Source organism: Coenobita brevimanus, chromosome 23, assembly GCF_032717465.1.
Source record: "Coenobita brevimanus isolate Jiangsu-jjx chromosome 23, ASM3271746v2, whole genome shotgun sequence".
In the NCBI taxonomy this organism is placed as follows: Eukaryota; Metazoa; Arthropoda; class Malacostraca; order Decapoda; family Coenobitidae; genus Coenobita; species Coenobita brevimanus.
This window is the reverse complement of record NC_136976.1, coordinates 14449494-14465706: the sequence shown is the minus strand read 5'-3', so window position 1 is coordinate 14465706 and position 16213 is coordinate 14449494. Positions and strand designations below refer to the sequence as shown.

At 41.7% G+C, this 16213-nt stretch overlaps 1 pseudogene; it reads left to right on the top strand.

Moving 5' to 3' along the window:
* The first annotated feature begins 7087 nt into the window (after nucleotides 1-7087).
* Nucleotides 7088-7209, top strand: LOC145393186 (5S ribosomal RNA; annotated as a pseudogene).
* Nucleotides 7210-16213: the final 9004 nt, after the last annotated feature.

The window sequence follows — 16213 nt, the reverse complement described above, 5'->3', positions numbered from 1 at the left end:
GGGAGCGTCTGAAAATGAGGGAAGAGGAAAAGTGAGGGTAATAAAGGTAGTAGATGAGAACGCGGGTAAGGGGAGGAGAAAAGATAATGAAAAGCCCTGTGAATTAATGTTATTTTTTATTTGCCTTTATCGGCCTCGGGAGGGGAATGAGAGAGTGGTTTGAGAGAAATAACAATTGATGACTGGAAGTTGAGGAGGAAGGGGAGGGTGAGATTTTTTTTTTTTAGTTGTGGATCGTGATACGGGTTTGCTGGTATGAGGGTAAGCGTTGAAGTTTTAAGGGAATAGAAGTTATTCTTAGAAGCAGAAGAAGAGAAAATGGGTGAGGTTGGATTTTTTCTCATCTGCAAGCAGTAAGGGCGTGTGGGAAGATGAACGAGAGGGAGGATTGATGAGAATAAGAAAGCTTACAGTCGTTATCGTGCTCGTGTCATTTCCTACTAAGACGTTCCGTAAGTGCGCCTATTCGTACCAGTGTCATTTCGTACCTGCTACTTCGTTACCTGTTATTTCATATCTTCACATAATAAGTATTCAGTTACTGTTGCAGGAAGCACTAAATATTAAGATAACAGAAATCGGTATTTGCTTTATACGTACTCGTAAACTAAAACAATATTCCACCGTGAAAATGTTTTTATTTTCATTAAAAAATGAACTTAAAAATACTTGTAATCACATGCACATTTCGTTAAAAAACAAAACAAAACAATGCAGTATATAAAAATTCATGTTTAACTCACTCTGACCATATATCCGTCCGCAAGCTCCCAGCACCTGTGACGGTCATGTTGCTCTTTTCGTAATCATCCCAGATGCTACAGATCTTCCCCTGCTATGTTTGATAGTTTTTCCCTCTAAACTCTACTAATTTCTTTCTCACTGAGAAGGCGAACGTGAGTTTCCAATAGCTGGAATTCGTCATGTAGCAAGATGAAGGTTTAGAATGGGAATTAAACTTTTCTTGCTGGGGTACCAATGTCAAAATTTTACATCAAAGTAGTTATATTTATTCCTAGCTTTAACTCTTAATGCACGGGGGTCTAGCGAGATGAGCCCTTCTTGTACTCATATGCAGTTTTTTCTCCCCCCAAAGCTGCCGTCTTTCAACCCAACATAGCACAGTAACTTTAACGCCTACAACATTCAAGTAAAGATCAGAATACTCAACCATCCTTCTTCTCTCCATATCAAGTATTTCTAGGTCTCTAGCTTGAGGTGCTGAGAAAGTAGAAGGTGTTGAATGTAGGTAACTTTTGGGGTTCGAGCGAGCTAAGAAGTCGGTGGCAAGGGCGAGTTGGTGGCTCTCCAGCCTGGGCCAGACGAGGCTGCCCTGGCTCAGCTCACACTAGCACGCACTGCCCTACTAGACCTTCCCACTCCTCTTCTCCTGCCACGACCCCATGAATGAATCTCTCACACTCTGTACAAAAGGCTCGCTCATTATATTCGCCCATTTCTTACGGATTTTTCAGAATGACATATGTCATAGTGGGAGGGGAGACTACCAAGGCTTACAGTATACATTACGATGCATAGTGCTTGCCACCAAAGATTACTAAGACTCTTGCATACTCAGCCAGTGGTAGTAATGAATAAATGAACCAATAATTATTACAACACACACACACACACACACACACACACACACACACACACACACACACACACACACACACACACACACACACTACGGCCTTTTTTCTTCTTATTGTCTGTTAACAGTTACCAAATAGGTTCCCATATCTTAAAGCCGCACCTGGTCTTACTCGAGCCCAACCATTAGCAAGTTGAAGCAAAGAGAACTACTATCGTAAGACCCATTCCCCGCACGGCCTCCCCCCTGGAAATGTTGTCGTTTTCACTCTTCTCAAAAGTAAGTGTATGTGATTGATGCATAGTGACAAGGAAGCAAATCTGAATGGAGGGAAAGACAGTAAAGTATCAAAGTTCATGTATATTTCTAACGTTTTATGTTGTAACAGGAGCGCAACACACTTTCTCTCTTAACATAATCTTTGCACAGTAATAGTGTTAAAGTGAAGAACTCTCCCTATTTAGAACAGCTATCATTTCTTGTAGTTTCACCTCTGATTCACTGTAAAGGACTATACCCTATGGAAATATATGAATGTTAACTCGATCATTTTTAATGTTCATTTCTTTGTTAACCTAAACGAATTTTCTGAAAATGTCCTCTGGGCATACGTAATAACTTGAACGATAATGTTTCTCTTGGTCCAAAATTTCTTTTACTGTTTTTTTGCCTCTCCTTTTGGAGCTTTAAAGGGGCTGTGCTATGTCTGTAAATATCTTGTAGTGCTTTAACATGGTTTTATTTTTTCTACATCTTATCTTCGAATTGCTCTCCACTCATACGCAATAGCTACTTTTACTGCAGTGTACCTTCATATTATAAATGAATTTAAATAACCTATAACACCTTCCACTCTACTAACTCCCAGTATTGTTCACAATGACTGTCGATTTAAATTCCTTCCCATTCTGTCGTGTACGTTTATTTTCCATTTCATCTCTCTCTCTCTCTCTCTCTCTCTCTCTCTCTCTGTTTATCTATCTATCTATCTGTTTGTCTGTCTATCTATCTATTAGTTCGTATCAAATGAATGTTAATATGCTAATTGAACTCTCACCTCCCTCCTTGTTTAAGCTTTTCCGCTGTAATAAAAAAAAAAGAAAAAAAGAAAAAAAGGAAATGATATCGTGCTCTAAGTGGTAATATTTTTCTTGTAATATTTTGCCTTGAATGTCGCAATAAAAAGTGAATCGAATTAAGCAGGCAATTTAACTTCGTATTCGAGCACAGCTTCCCTGCTTTTGCGATTGCGACTAAAACTTATGGCATAATTTCGTCATAATGCATGAGAGGATCAGGAATTTTCATCCCATTTCCTGGTTCTCGAATATGCCGTTGTGAGAAATGATATATGATGCAGACAATGTTGTGATTGTAGGCGGAGGAAAAACTGGCATGATGATAATTTCACCAGACTAACTTCTGCTGTAATAAGACATCTTCATTTATTCTTGCTACTACCTGGTAAATTTATCCAGATATAGAGTGAGCTCAAATGGCGACGTGCTTAATGAAGGTTTGACTATAATTAACCGTTCTAGGTCAAAATGTTTCTTTCTAAACTGAAGAAAACAATCATAGGATGGTAAGAATACAGTAACAACGACGTCATCTGATGGAAGGCATTAATCTACGGCCTTGCAGATATACTTGTAGTAAATATGGAGAAGCGGACAAACTACTGCGTTGCAACTTTCATGATACTGAGATGGCATTGTGCCAATTAAGCGGAAACGGGAGATGAATTATGCGTGAGGGAAGAAGAGTAGGTATGTAAAAGAAGGGGAGGGAGAAGGGGAGGAAACATGTGAACATATGAAAGGGGACAGGACAGAACAAAGTGATTAGTGACAGGAGGTGCAGAGGAAGGATGACAAAAGACTGAGAGGAGAATCATGCCTTAGAGAGAGATATACTCGTACTTGGATAATAGAGGAAGTGAAAACATGTACCGGTATATAAAAAAAAAAGGAAAGAGAAGCATACAGGGATAACAAGAAAACGATCAAGATAATAGCATAAATTATACAGACTTCGTTGCTCAACCTTGCCATAGTGGCGAAAAATCTAGTACAGACAAACACCAGCTGCAATTGATGCTTAACAGAATAACAGAAGATAGTTTTCTCAACAGACAATGTGAGAGCATTAACTTCAGTGCTAGACAGACACAGTTTGACTGGAGGTTAAATACCACAGTCGGGGCCAAAAAAAAACGATGTATGTTACCCAAGGATATCAAACGAATGAGAAGGACGATCAAAAGCAAAATACAGCTCAATTCAATTACTGCAGCGTTACCCACGCCAGTGTTTACCTGAGTATTAGGAATACCGGGAAATGGATCAAGGCCTCGATTTCGAACGGAATATCTTCAATAGCGCATATAAAATGTTAATCAGTTAATAATGTCACGTTATCCACAAAGAGGGCTGTCCCATCTCACTGGATATGAGAAACTGTATCCTCTTCTAGTCTTTGATGTCAGTAGGCAGTCAGAGAAACTTAAGAACGACGTCACCGGCATTAGTAATATGCAGAATTAAAAATATATATATACTGTATATCACAGTACAAAGAAGGGCTTATGTTCTCGCCTTCTCAGACCATACAGTGAAATTAGAATCAAATGGGGAGTAGAGAAATATCATACAGCAGCTTCCTGTCTACCACTGTCCATCGACGCTCAGCATCACACCATAACCCCTCCGCACCTCACCACCTGGGTTTAGGCTCACGCTGTCTATTGAATACCATCAAATAACTCACCATATTACCGTCCTTGACGACGTTATACAATACCTTTCTCCAAAAATCACCAGAACACTAAAACATCCTCACGCCCAACTTCGCTTGAACAGCACACAAAATCACCAGTTAAACCCACCCGTGGAGGATGGGCTCGGACCATCGTTTTTCCTACTACTGATGTCTCTTTTCACATTACGCAAGAATTGTTTCGGTGGTGAGGTTGGAGTTATGGAAGATTGTATTTAACATTTCCGTTTTGGAAAGTGTCTAGAAATTCTTATCGTCTGCAAAATGCAGGAGCTAACAACTTGTTGAAGAGGTTCATATCTTAAAAGTATTCCACGTAGCAGCAGAGATTGATCCTACGGCCTCTTAGCAGACCTCTCTTATACCAATTGTCCCCAGCCTCCCATATAAGCAGAAAACACTTTAACGCACAGCATATGCATCCATCCAAACAGACATCAACCAAGACAGACTCCCACAAACCCACCCAAATGCCAGCTTGCACAGCATTATAGGCACCTTGAATACAAACATCTAACCTCCACACCCCACCCACACACAGACACTTTCATGGCTACATTCACAGTCATTAGTATACACACACACACACACACACACACACACACACACACACACACACACACACACACACATATACACACACATTTTTTAATGTCCCTAAGTGCCTCATGGTGCTGGGATGGGCTGGTATATTGGAAAGATCAGGCGGTGATGTACTTTCTTCTCAATTATAATTAGAACATTTTCAAATGTTTAGAAATTTCTTCTCTCAGTCCATCATTTTTTTTTTTTTAACTGGCCGTCGTCATGTTTCTGTCTTTCCGTAGTTCTGTTCTATGTTCATCCACTTTTTTTTCTCTAAGTTGTGTGATTAGGCTTTGATGTTGCTGTCAGTTTTTTATATTCATTGCATTTTGATTTTTTGTTTCTGAGGGAGTGATTAGTGATGAGCAGTGTGGCTTTAGGAGAGGGAGGGGATGCGTTGATCAGGTGTTTGCTGTGAGACAAGTGTGTGAAAAGTATTTAGCGAAAGGCAAGGATGTGTTTTGGGCATTTATGGATTTAGAGAAAGCGAATGATGGAATTGATAGGGAGGCTTTGTGGACTGTTTTAAGATTGTATGGACTTGATGGTAGGTTACTAAAAGGGGTGAAAAGTTTTTATGTAAATAGTAGAGCGTGTGTAAGAGTGGGAAATGCTGTGAGTGATTGGTTTCCCGTGAGAGTGGGGCTGCGACAGGGATGTGTGATGTCGCCTTGGTTGTTTAATATTTACATGGATGGTGTTGTAAGGGAGGTGAATGCAAGAGTTTTAGGTGGTCTGAGTCTGGTAAATGTTGATGGAGGAGAGTGGAATCTGAAGCAGCTGCTGTTTGCAGATGATACTGCACTGGTGACTGATTCAGAGGAGAGATTGAGACAGTTGGTAGAGGAGTTTGGAAGGGTGTGTGAAAGGAGGAAATTGAAAGTAAATGAGAATAAGAGTAAAGTGATGAAGTGTACGAGGTTGATAGATGGTAGGGGGATGAATATAGTTTTGAATGGTGAGTTGCTTGAGGAGGTAGATTGTTTTAAATATCTAGGGTCACATGTTGCTGTGGATGGAAGAATAGATGCAGAAGTGAAGTTTAGAATAAATGAAGTAGGAAAGGTGCTGGGAGGAATGAAAAAAGTGTTTAAATGTCGTTCGCTTAGAATGGATGTAAAGAGAAGGCTGTATGAGGGTGTTGTGGTACCGACTGCGTTATATGGGGCTGAAACATGGAATATGGGTGTAGCAGAGAGGAAAAGTTTGAATGTAATGGAGATGAGATGTCTGAGGAGTATGTGTGGAGTGACGCGTATGGATCGAGTGCGAAATGATGAAGTGCGAAGGAGAACTGGAGTTGTTCGGGAGATGGCTGGTAGAGTTGAGCAGAGGGTGTTGCAATGGTTTGGGCATATGGAGAGAATGGATAATGAGCGATTGGTGAAAAAGATAACTAGATCTGATGTGAGAGGTGTAAGACTGAGAGGAAGACCACGAATAGGATGGATGGACAGTGTGAAGAGAGCGCTGGATGCGAGAGGGATGTCTGTTGAGCAAGGAAGAGTGGCTGTGCGTGACAGAAATAAATGGAGAGAAATTGTGAATGAATAAGTGATGACGCAGCCCTGAGGGGATATTCTCCCGCATTTGGTCTGATCAGCTAGTCAGGTCAGGTGCGGGTAAGGGGATGGGTCTGTTATGATGTGGCAGGGGTAAACCAGTTCTGCTGTCGGGCCCTGCTGTGGATGTCACTGCTTGCATTGCGCAGTTGACCCTTGTGCGGTGTGATGCGGTGAGGATCTGTCCGTTCTCCCCTTTGGGGCTAAGATGCGAATGAATGTGTTTGAATGGATGAGTAAATGGAGAGTGAGTCGTCCTGTCTCGGCTACCTCCCTTTCCTTGGGGGAAGCAGCCTAGGTATATAGATAGATAGAGATAGGTTAGTTTTTTTTTTTTTTTTTTTTTTTATGTGTCCGACTCCGGGCATAGGCTTCACAGGCTGCTCCCAAGGCCCAGTAGTCCTCCTACATACCATACACTTCTGCATGTCACCACTTCGGCGCTAACACCCACCGTCCATATTGAATACATGCTAGGGCTGCCTCATACAGGACTGGTTTATTAGTATTAGCGGGAGCATTTTTACGACATGTCGGCGGGTCCTCTGGTTGATCAGTAAAGTCTGTTTTTATTAAATTCAGATCGTTAAGTACACCGCTTCCCGTTCGATCAGCGAAGTTAAGCAACGTTGGGTCTGGTTAGTACTTGGATGGGTGACCGCCTGGGAACACCAGATGCTGTTGGCATCCCTAAGTGTCAAATGGGGTTGGTGGAGGGTTAGTGCCCCTCCCTGTAAAACAATTAACTCTAAGCCCTTGGCCACCCCATCTGGGATACATGGCGTCTGGCAATATATGAAGAGATCGTTAAATTGTTCCCTGCCCAAGCGGGGATTTGAACCTGGGTCCGGTAGGACTGCAGGCCACCTCTCTACCGACTGAGCTACCACTGAGTCCTATCTTCGGGTTTGTTTTATGTCTTTGCTAGTTTGTTGCGCGTTTGTTAGTCTGCTTCTTCTTGTGGTGCTTTTCATGTTTTTAGGTTGCTATGTTGTTTGAGTTTAATTTCACTCTGTGGATTTTATGCTGCCCATTCCATGCTTTTCTTGACTTTTCTGCTTCACTGATTGGATTTCGTAGTGTGCCTTGAATATGGCTATATGGTAGGCTTTTATATTTGTGTGTGTGTGTGTGTGTGTGTGTGTGTGTGTGTGTGTGTGTGAATGTTCTGTGTATGTTGTGTTTGTGTATGTTTGTATATGTGTGTGTATGTTTTGTGTGTGTTTTTTGTGTGCACTCGTATGTGTCTTTGTGTGTGTGTGTGTGTGTGTGTGTGTGTGTGTGTGTGTGTGTGTTTGCACGCCCGCGCGCGTGCCTGGGGGTGTCCAGCCGGTTCATTTGACTTGTAGGACATCAAAAGCCGCGCTTGACGAGAGACCGTGGCCATTTGTTTACTTGTGGGATATACGATATATATATATATATATATATATATATATATATATATATATATATATATTCAGAGAGAGAGAGAGAGAGAGAGAGAGAGAGAGAGAAAGACGGACTGGGGGGCGAACGCATAGACAGACAGGGGAAGACAGAATATGGTTTGAGAGTATTCAGAGACGTATGTGAGTCAGAAGGAAACTGTGAAAGTTAAACAGACGGATGGCGAGAGAGAAGTGGATGGGATGGGGATAAAAATGAAGATGCAAGAGAAAATTTGTTTGAGTGTGTGTGTGTGTGTGTGTGTGTGTGTGTGTGTGTGTGTGTGTGTGTGTGTGTGTGTGTGTGTGAAGGAGGAGGAGAAGGAGGAAGAGGAGGAGGAGGGCCGTGAGCAGGAAGAGGATTAGGAATAGGTTTACGAGGAGGAGAAGGAGGAGAGGAAAATGTAAAATTTTATTGTACAAAACGGACAATGAGAGGAAAAATCTTGGGAGAGGAGAAAAAAGGTAAAATGCTTGGTTTAAATACGAAATTTTATTAGCATTGGTACCTTCTTATGGTTTCAGTCTTATTGCCTCCGCCAGTGAAATTGGAAGTTATGTGTCCACTCGTGTCTGTCTATCTGTATTTGTTTGCCTGTTTGTGGAGAAGATTAAAAAAAAAGTAATGGATGTCGATGAACCTAGTGGATAGGAGAACAGTGGTTCAATGAAATGTTTATCCGGCGATTTTTAAGTGTATCCGGATCAAACTGCAGGAATAAATAAATTCTATTAAAGTTCGCGAAGATATAAGCTCTGTGTGACTGTGCAACAGGACAGGCTGGCACCTGAAACTTAACTGACTATATGAGACCGTAAAAGTATTTGCATAGGAAGAAAGAAAAATTACAGAAGCAAATCACTAGTTTTATTGCTGTTGGCAGAGGTATGCGCTACCTTAGATTCTGTAAGAGGGCAGACTAAGGTCATTTGAATTATTTGACTGTCTACGAGAGACCTCTTTTTCATGCCTATTTTCTCAAAGGTTTCATTTTATTTTTTATTTTCCCGTTTGCTGTTCATCCCGTCTTTCTCTTTTGTGTTCGTCAAATGGCTTTCTTCCCTACAGTCCTACATCTGTTTTCTCTCAGAAGTGTTTGGCATTCCTTTCTCTCTCTCCCTCTCTCTCTTTCTCTCTCTCCCTCTCTCTCTTTCTCTCTCTCCCTCTCTCTCTTTCTCTCTCTCTCTCTCTCTCTCTCTCTCTCTCTCTCTCTCTCACACACACACACAAACACACACACTTTTCCCATTTCCACTTCCTTACTCCTGTCTTTGTTCCTCTTTGCGCTGTTTTATCGCCTCAGTTATTATTCTTTTTCTTTCCTTCTTTCTTTGACTTACATTGTCATATAAACTCCCTACTATACCATCTCCTTCCCTCTACCTCTCTCGCACTCACAGTCGCTTCTTATTTCTACTCTCTTCCACTCGCAAATACTTCTCTCACGCCCACTCCGTCTCTCCTCCACAATAACTGCCACTCACCTCTATCGTCCAAGTCCATTATCCTCACTCCTTTGCATTACTTTCCTACTGTCACTGCCACTGCCTTTCTCCTGCACTCCCGCATCCATTCTCTCTCTCTCCTCCACTCCTACTCCAGTTCACCACTCCCCTCTTTTCTCACTCCCAATACCTTCAGTCCCCCACCCACCTGCCCTCTTTCTATCCCCTCCACTCCCGCTTCCTCTCGCGTCCATTCCCACTCCAATTAATCTCTTCTTCTCCCACTTCCACTGCCCTTTCTCTTCCTTTGCCACACACATTTCCTCTACCTTCACCCCCATTGATCTCTAAACTCTTCTTTTCGTCCCACAATTGTGTCGTCTTTAATTCCTCTCTCACTGCTTGCCTACATGCTCCCATCGTACCTCTACTTTCACTGCTTCTACCCTCTCCTCCCAACTCCTGCTCACCTGCCTCCTCTACTTCCACTATTATCGTCTACTTCCAATCACTCTTCCATTCCCTTTCCTCTCCGACTCCTTTCCTTCATTCTCACTCCTGCTCTCCTCTTCTCCCATTCTCACTCTACCCTCACTTCTACTCATTCTCTCTCTCTCTCTCTCTCTCTCTCTCTCTCTCTCTCTCTCTCTCTCCCTCTACCATTCACTCCATCCTCCATCCCTACTCTCACTCCCACTCCCCCCACCCCTTCACACCCCCTACACTTACATCCCAGACTAAGTAAGGTAATGCTCATTAGGCTTATCAGCCCTTGTATCCCTTCTCCTCCATTCTCTTTACTGCCTCTCCTTTAGGCTATTCTTCTTCTTCTTCTTCTTCTCCTATTTCTCTTCCTCTTGCTTTTCTTCCTCTTCCATTTCCTGTTCCTCCTTTTCTTCTTCTTCTTCTTCTTCTTCCTCCTCCTCCTCCTCCTCGTTTTCTGTCAGTCTGTCTGTCGGTCGGACTTAGGTCTCACCCTCTCCTGCCCCCGTCCCCCCTCTTCCCCTCCCCCTATTCCTAAGCCTCATTGTCCTACCTCGTCCCAATTAAGCCACATAAGAGCCAAAGTCTTTTTAAAATTCCCTCCCTTTTCCGTCTTGCCTTGAGGGATCTTGGTAGTCCTTATAGGCAATGGTTTCATTAGCTTATTAGACTCTACTGGATCTGTATATGGCACACTTTCGTTTATCTCACTTATACAATTTTCGTGAAGACTAGAAATTCATAAATAATGCAGATTTACATTCAGAAATAATGCAGAATTTGTAATAAACTCAATGATTTGCAAAGAACCAAGTCATACATTTCATGATAATGCTGCCTGCTTATTCAGGAGTGAGTTCTGAAGGAAAAAGTCGGACGTTTAGTAGAATGATAAAGTACGTGTTTGACCACGCTAAGGTTAAAGTCCTAGCCAAGATAAAAGAGAAGGCCTGTATTGATAGTCTTTCCATATGACCCGGTTACGATTGATTCCCGGTGATGTGGCTTAGGAACGTATTATCAATGTACAGGAGGTCCATGCATAACACTCCTATTCCACTCCAAATGGTGTTTGACATTCAGAGGGATGTGTGGTGTGCTATGAGGTGCTGTGGTGTAGTATGGTGGACTGATAAGCTTTGTGTTATGTGATGGATGAATGGCTGAATACCCGTTACATGAAGCAGGAGTGAACTGGTTTAAGTGGTCAAGTGAAAGGCCAGCTATTACATCAGCATGTTATGTGAGGTAAACTAGAACAGCGTCGTCATGTGAGAAGATTGTTGTATTTTTGCAGTGTGAACTCTCTCATGGTTAAAAAAAAAATAATAATAATTTTTTCCAGTTAACACCAGAGTTTTTTTGTAGGTGAGAATGAGTCATAAGATTCTGACAGAATTAATACTAGTACACCCAACCCCTTCATGAACGGAACAAGTTTATTATTCTGTTCCAGCTAATACCAGACTATTTCATTCAGTCAAAAGTGAGTCATGGAAGCCAGAGAGCGGTTAACTGGAGCGGTGTAATTCAGTCGGGTGAAATACAGATGAGTGTTATGCCATGGAGAGATTGATGGACGAAATTTCGTGGTGTGAAGAGGACTGACGTAGCATGATGAGGTGGCAGTGGACCAAAACACTGAGCTGGAATGAGAGCGAATTTGGCTGACGAGGTAGCTACGACAACTAAGGACGAAAAATGGGTCACTCCATAAGCCAAAATAGTGCTGCATCAAAGGGCCTCATTTGCTTTATGGATCCGGATTGTCAGGGGACTGACTTATTTTGCCGGGAACAGAGAAATATCCCTCATACCTTCACTCACCGTCACTTAGCTCACACTATCACCATTAGTCTAACCTTCACTTCAGCCGCATGCTGCAGTGAGTCGAGAATATTTTTGTATGCTATAAGAAGGTGAAGTTAATTTATGTACGAAGACGTATTTTATATTTTGTTCTTGCTATTTTTAGAAATACCATTCAACTCATGGGACTTACACCCACACCCACACCCACACCCACACACACATACATATATATATATATATATATATATATATATATATATAGATAGATAGATAGATATAGATATAGATATATAGATAGATACATAGATATACTATATATATATAATATATATATACTGTATATATATATATATATATATATATATATATATATATATATATATATATATATATATATATATATATATGTATTTATGTATGTATGTATATATGTATCTATCTATTGCCAGACGCCTCAATCCCGTTTGGGGTGCCCACAGACAAATCGCCTCCAAGTCTCCCTGTCCCCCGCCATTTCACTGCCCTGCTCCCAAGTCACACACCCCTCTCTCATATACCTCTCCACTCCATCCCTCCATTTCAACCTCGGCCTCCCCCTCCCTCTTCCCCCCTCCACTTCACTCACATACACTCTCTTCGTCAGTCTCTCACCCTCCATCCTCTCCACATGGCCAAACCACCTCAGTGTGTTCCTCATAACGCGTCCCATCACATCCACATCCACACCATAACGCTTCTTTATATCCTCATTCGTCAGCCTGTCTCTCCACGTGACTCCACAGGCTCCTCTTAAATAACTCATTTCCACTGCTCTCACTCTTGACTTGTGTCCTTCCAACAACGTCCAAGCTTCACTTCCGTACGTTAGAGTTGGTATCGCAATACTGTCATGTAGTAACTTTTTCACTTCCATGCTCACTTCCCTGTTTCTTATCACTGCTTTCAAAGAACCAGCAACCTTTCTTCCCTGCTGTACCCTTTCAAGCACTTCACCCTCCAAACCTCCATCCTTACTCATCACACTACCCAAGTACTTAAACGTAATCACATTTTCCAATTCCTCGCCATCCATCCTCACTGTACATTCACTGACTTCACCTCTCTCAAAGACCATCACTTTATTCTTCCCTACATTCACCTTTAGATTCCGTTTCTTACACACTCTCCCAAACTCATCCACCAAGTCTTGCAGCTCCCCTTCGTCTTCACTCAACAACACAGTATCATCTGCAAACAACTGTACAGGGAGTTTCCAAACACTATCCTCTCTCACCAGGGCCACTCCAACATCCACTACCCTACCTTGTACCTCTTTTATTACCCCATCCATGTACAGATTGAACAACCATGGAGACATGACACATCCCTGTTTCAACCCAACTTTCAAAGAGAAAAATTCACTAGTTCACCATCCACAAGCACTGCAGCCTTCGCATCATCGAACATACTCTTCATAGCATACAACAACTTCCCATCTACTCCATATATTCTTAACACTTTCCACAATCCTTGTCTATCCACCCTGTCATATGCTTTCTCCAAATCCATGAAAGCCGCATACAACTTCTTTCCCTTCTCTAGAAACTTTTCCACTAAAAATCTAAGAATGTATGTATATATATATATATATATATATATATATATATATATATATATATATATATAAAATATGTATATATACTGTATATGTATTCATATATATATATATATATATATATATATATATATATATATATATATATATGAATACATATACAGTATATATATATATATATATATATATATATATATATATATATATATATATATATATATATATATATATATATATATATATATATTTATATTATGTATATATATCTATATATGTATATATATATATCTATATATCTATATCTATATCTGTATCTATCTGCCTATCTATCTCTCTATCTATCTGTCTATCTATCTATCTATCTATCAATACGTGTGTGTGTGTGTATGTGTGTGTGTGTGTGTGTGTGTGTGTGTGTGTGTGTGTACACTGTCGTAGCGAAATGCTTAACAAACGCCTTTACACTGTCATTAATCTGTGGTTTACCGTCCCGGACTTTTAATATATGAATATTAACACCTAGTCAAGTAAGTATAGCAGAGAGAGAGAGAGAGAGAGAGAGAGAGAGAGAGAGAGAGAGAGAGAGAGAGAGAGAGAGAGAGAGAGAGAAATTTAAAATCTTGTAATATGGAAGGGGATGAACGATAGAGGGTGCATTAACAAATTGCAGTTATATGAATAAGGGAGATGCGATGAGGGAAATTCGGTGGTTAACCCATTCATTATTAGAAGTCTCGTAACCCGTTTCATCCGTGGGCGAACTTTGGTGCTGAGATTTTGCTGCCTTTAGTCGGTTTATAGAACCTAGGACAGACATCTGGTACTGAAGGGGTGACGAAGGCTGTATTTAAGTCCTGAGGTTCGAAAAGTTACTCCAAATGTGTTGTAAGTTGACGTGAATAAGCTATAATGTAGAAAAAAAAAAACTTATTCTGAGTACAGTGGGTAAACCTTTCCGTAAGATGACGTCTTTTTCATTTTTTTCCTGCTACTGCCAGACGTTTATACTCCATTCAGGAGAGTGTTCCAAGTGGAGAATTTAAGTGAACCCTAATTAATCTCAATCTACCTTGGGATTCTTCCTAAGTTAAATAAACGCCTGTGATGGTAACAAGAAGGATCGAATATTGTTGCCTCATTTAGCCCTACATTACATAGAATTTCTCTTTATTCAAAATATACTTGATTGGCATTAACCCACGCCGTCCCGAGGACGTACTTCCACGTCCTCACGTTTTGTCACAGCTAATCCAGAGGACGTACTTCAACGTCCTGCAATTGCAAGGTTCATAATTTCCACAATTTTCAATTTTCGCGAGTCATTTTTGGTACGTATACACGGGACACCTGCCTCAACAAGATGCCAGGCAGAGACAATGCCTTACCCAGCATGACCTCCTCCCCCCCCCTGCATGCCTTTTTCTCAGCAATTCACCTGTTATCAGTGACCTGGCCAGTATAGCCATGTCATGCCACGGTACGAAATTCAGGGCCAGAGTGATTCCCCAATCAATGACAATGTGGAGGACAAACTTTACATAGCATTAGAGGAAGAAACAGTTAGAAATGATGATCAGGTAATGTGGCAAAAAAAGGTCAGGTATTAGTGAGTGAAACAATGCTTATAATGCCTATATTACTGCTTGAAAACCAATATACTTTTGTACTACATATAAATTCGTAACAGTAAATAAATAAATACCGTTTATGAGTGGTGTGAAATAGTTATTCTCCCATAGAACTCGTTTTCTTTGGTGCCAGCCTGATAGAAAACCCAGTAAAGTAAGGAGGCTCTCCTACCTGTAATGAGTATTTTAAACCTCAGGTGAGCGATTTCTCTATGAATTTTCGATGTTTCTCACCAAAAGCGAAAGTTTTAGCAAAAAAAAAAAAGGTCGAAAATTGCCCGGGATTGGGGGGTACCAGTGGTCGAAAAGTGGCCGGGACGGGGCGGGTTAATAATAGAAGAAGTAAAATTGCGATATCCTACTGTAGCTATCCTATAACCGATATGGTATATACTACTAACCCCCAGCAGGCTTGACTTTTTATCTAACAGTGGGGATGCATAATAAACGGGGTCGCTATATAGGAAATGTTGGAGGAGGTAGCCGTACCACTATCCCTCTTTTGTCCACAGAAACCCAGTCTAAAGGCCACCTTACTGTACTCCTGTGTAAGCCTGCACCCCCATCCCGTGGGGCACTATAAACTCTACCCCTTTTCTATCACCTGGGGTGTATGATACTCGGGACTGCTAGGCAGTGAGACAGTGTTGGAGGAGGTGGTCATGTTGTCCCTCCTCGCTACCTTCTCACTTCACCCAGCACTCTCTCTGGCGAGCTGCAGTCTTTTGGATCCTCTTCCAGTGTTCATGAGGGAGGTGTACTTTGGGAGGCTACCCAGGTTGGAGGCACTTGGAAAGGTATCCAATGAAGAATGGCAGGTGTTACTGCACTGTGAGCTGAAGACACTGCCCTCTGTATACAGGGCTAGAGATGTAAACAGCGTATAACTGCTCATTAGCTAGACTCCTGTAGCAACCCCTAAATAAGCAGGCCAGCCTCAGAGGCGGGAACATCAGCCTGAGAAGGAGAGATAATCTTGGGTACAGCCCCTGTCACACATATGCGATTCAAGGGCCCACCGTGGTGCGACTCAAGGTCGTGTCCTAGTTGGCTTCCACGCCTCCCCGAATCTGCTCTGCTCATGACTGCCTAACGACCACGTCAGGACTGCCACACGACTGGTCGTGACATCCTCAAGAACGCGACAAAATCATCAGGTGACCGCGAGGCGATGGAGCTACGAGTCTTCAAATTTAAAATTTAACTAATTTTTGTCAGCCAAGACCGTGACACGACCGCCCACGAACGCAAGACGACTTCGTGATGCATTTGGGGAATTCACCTCGACCCCCCAGGACACA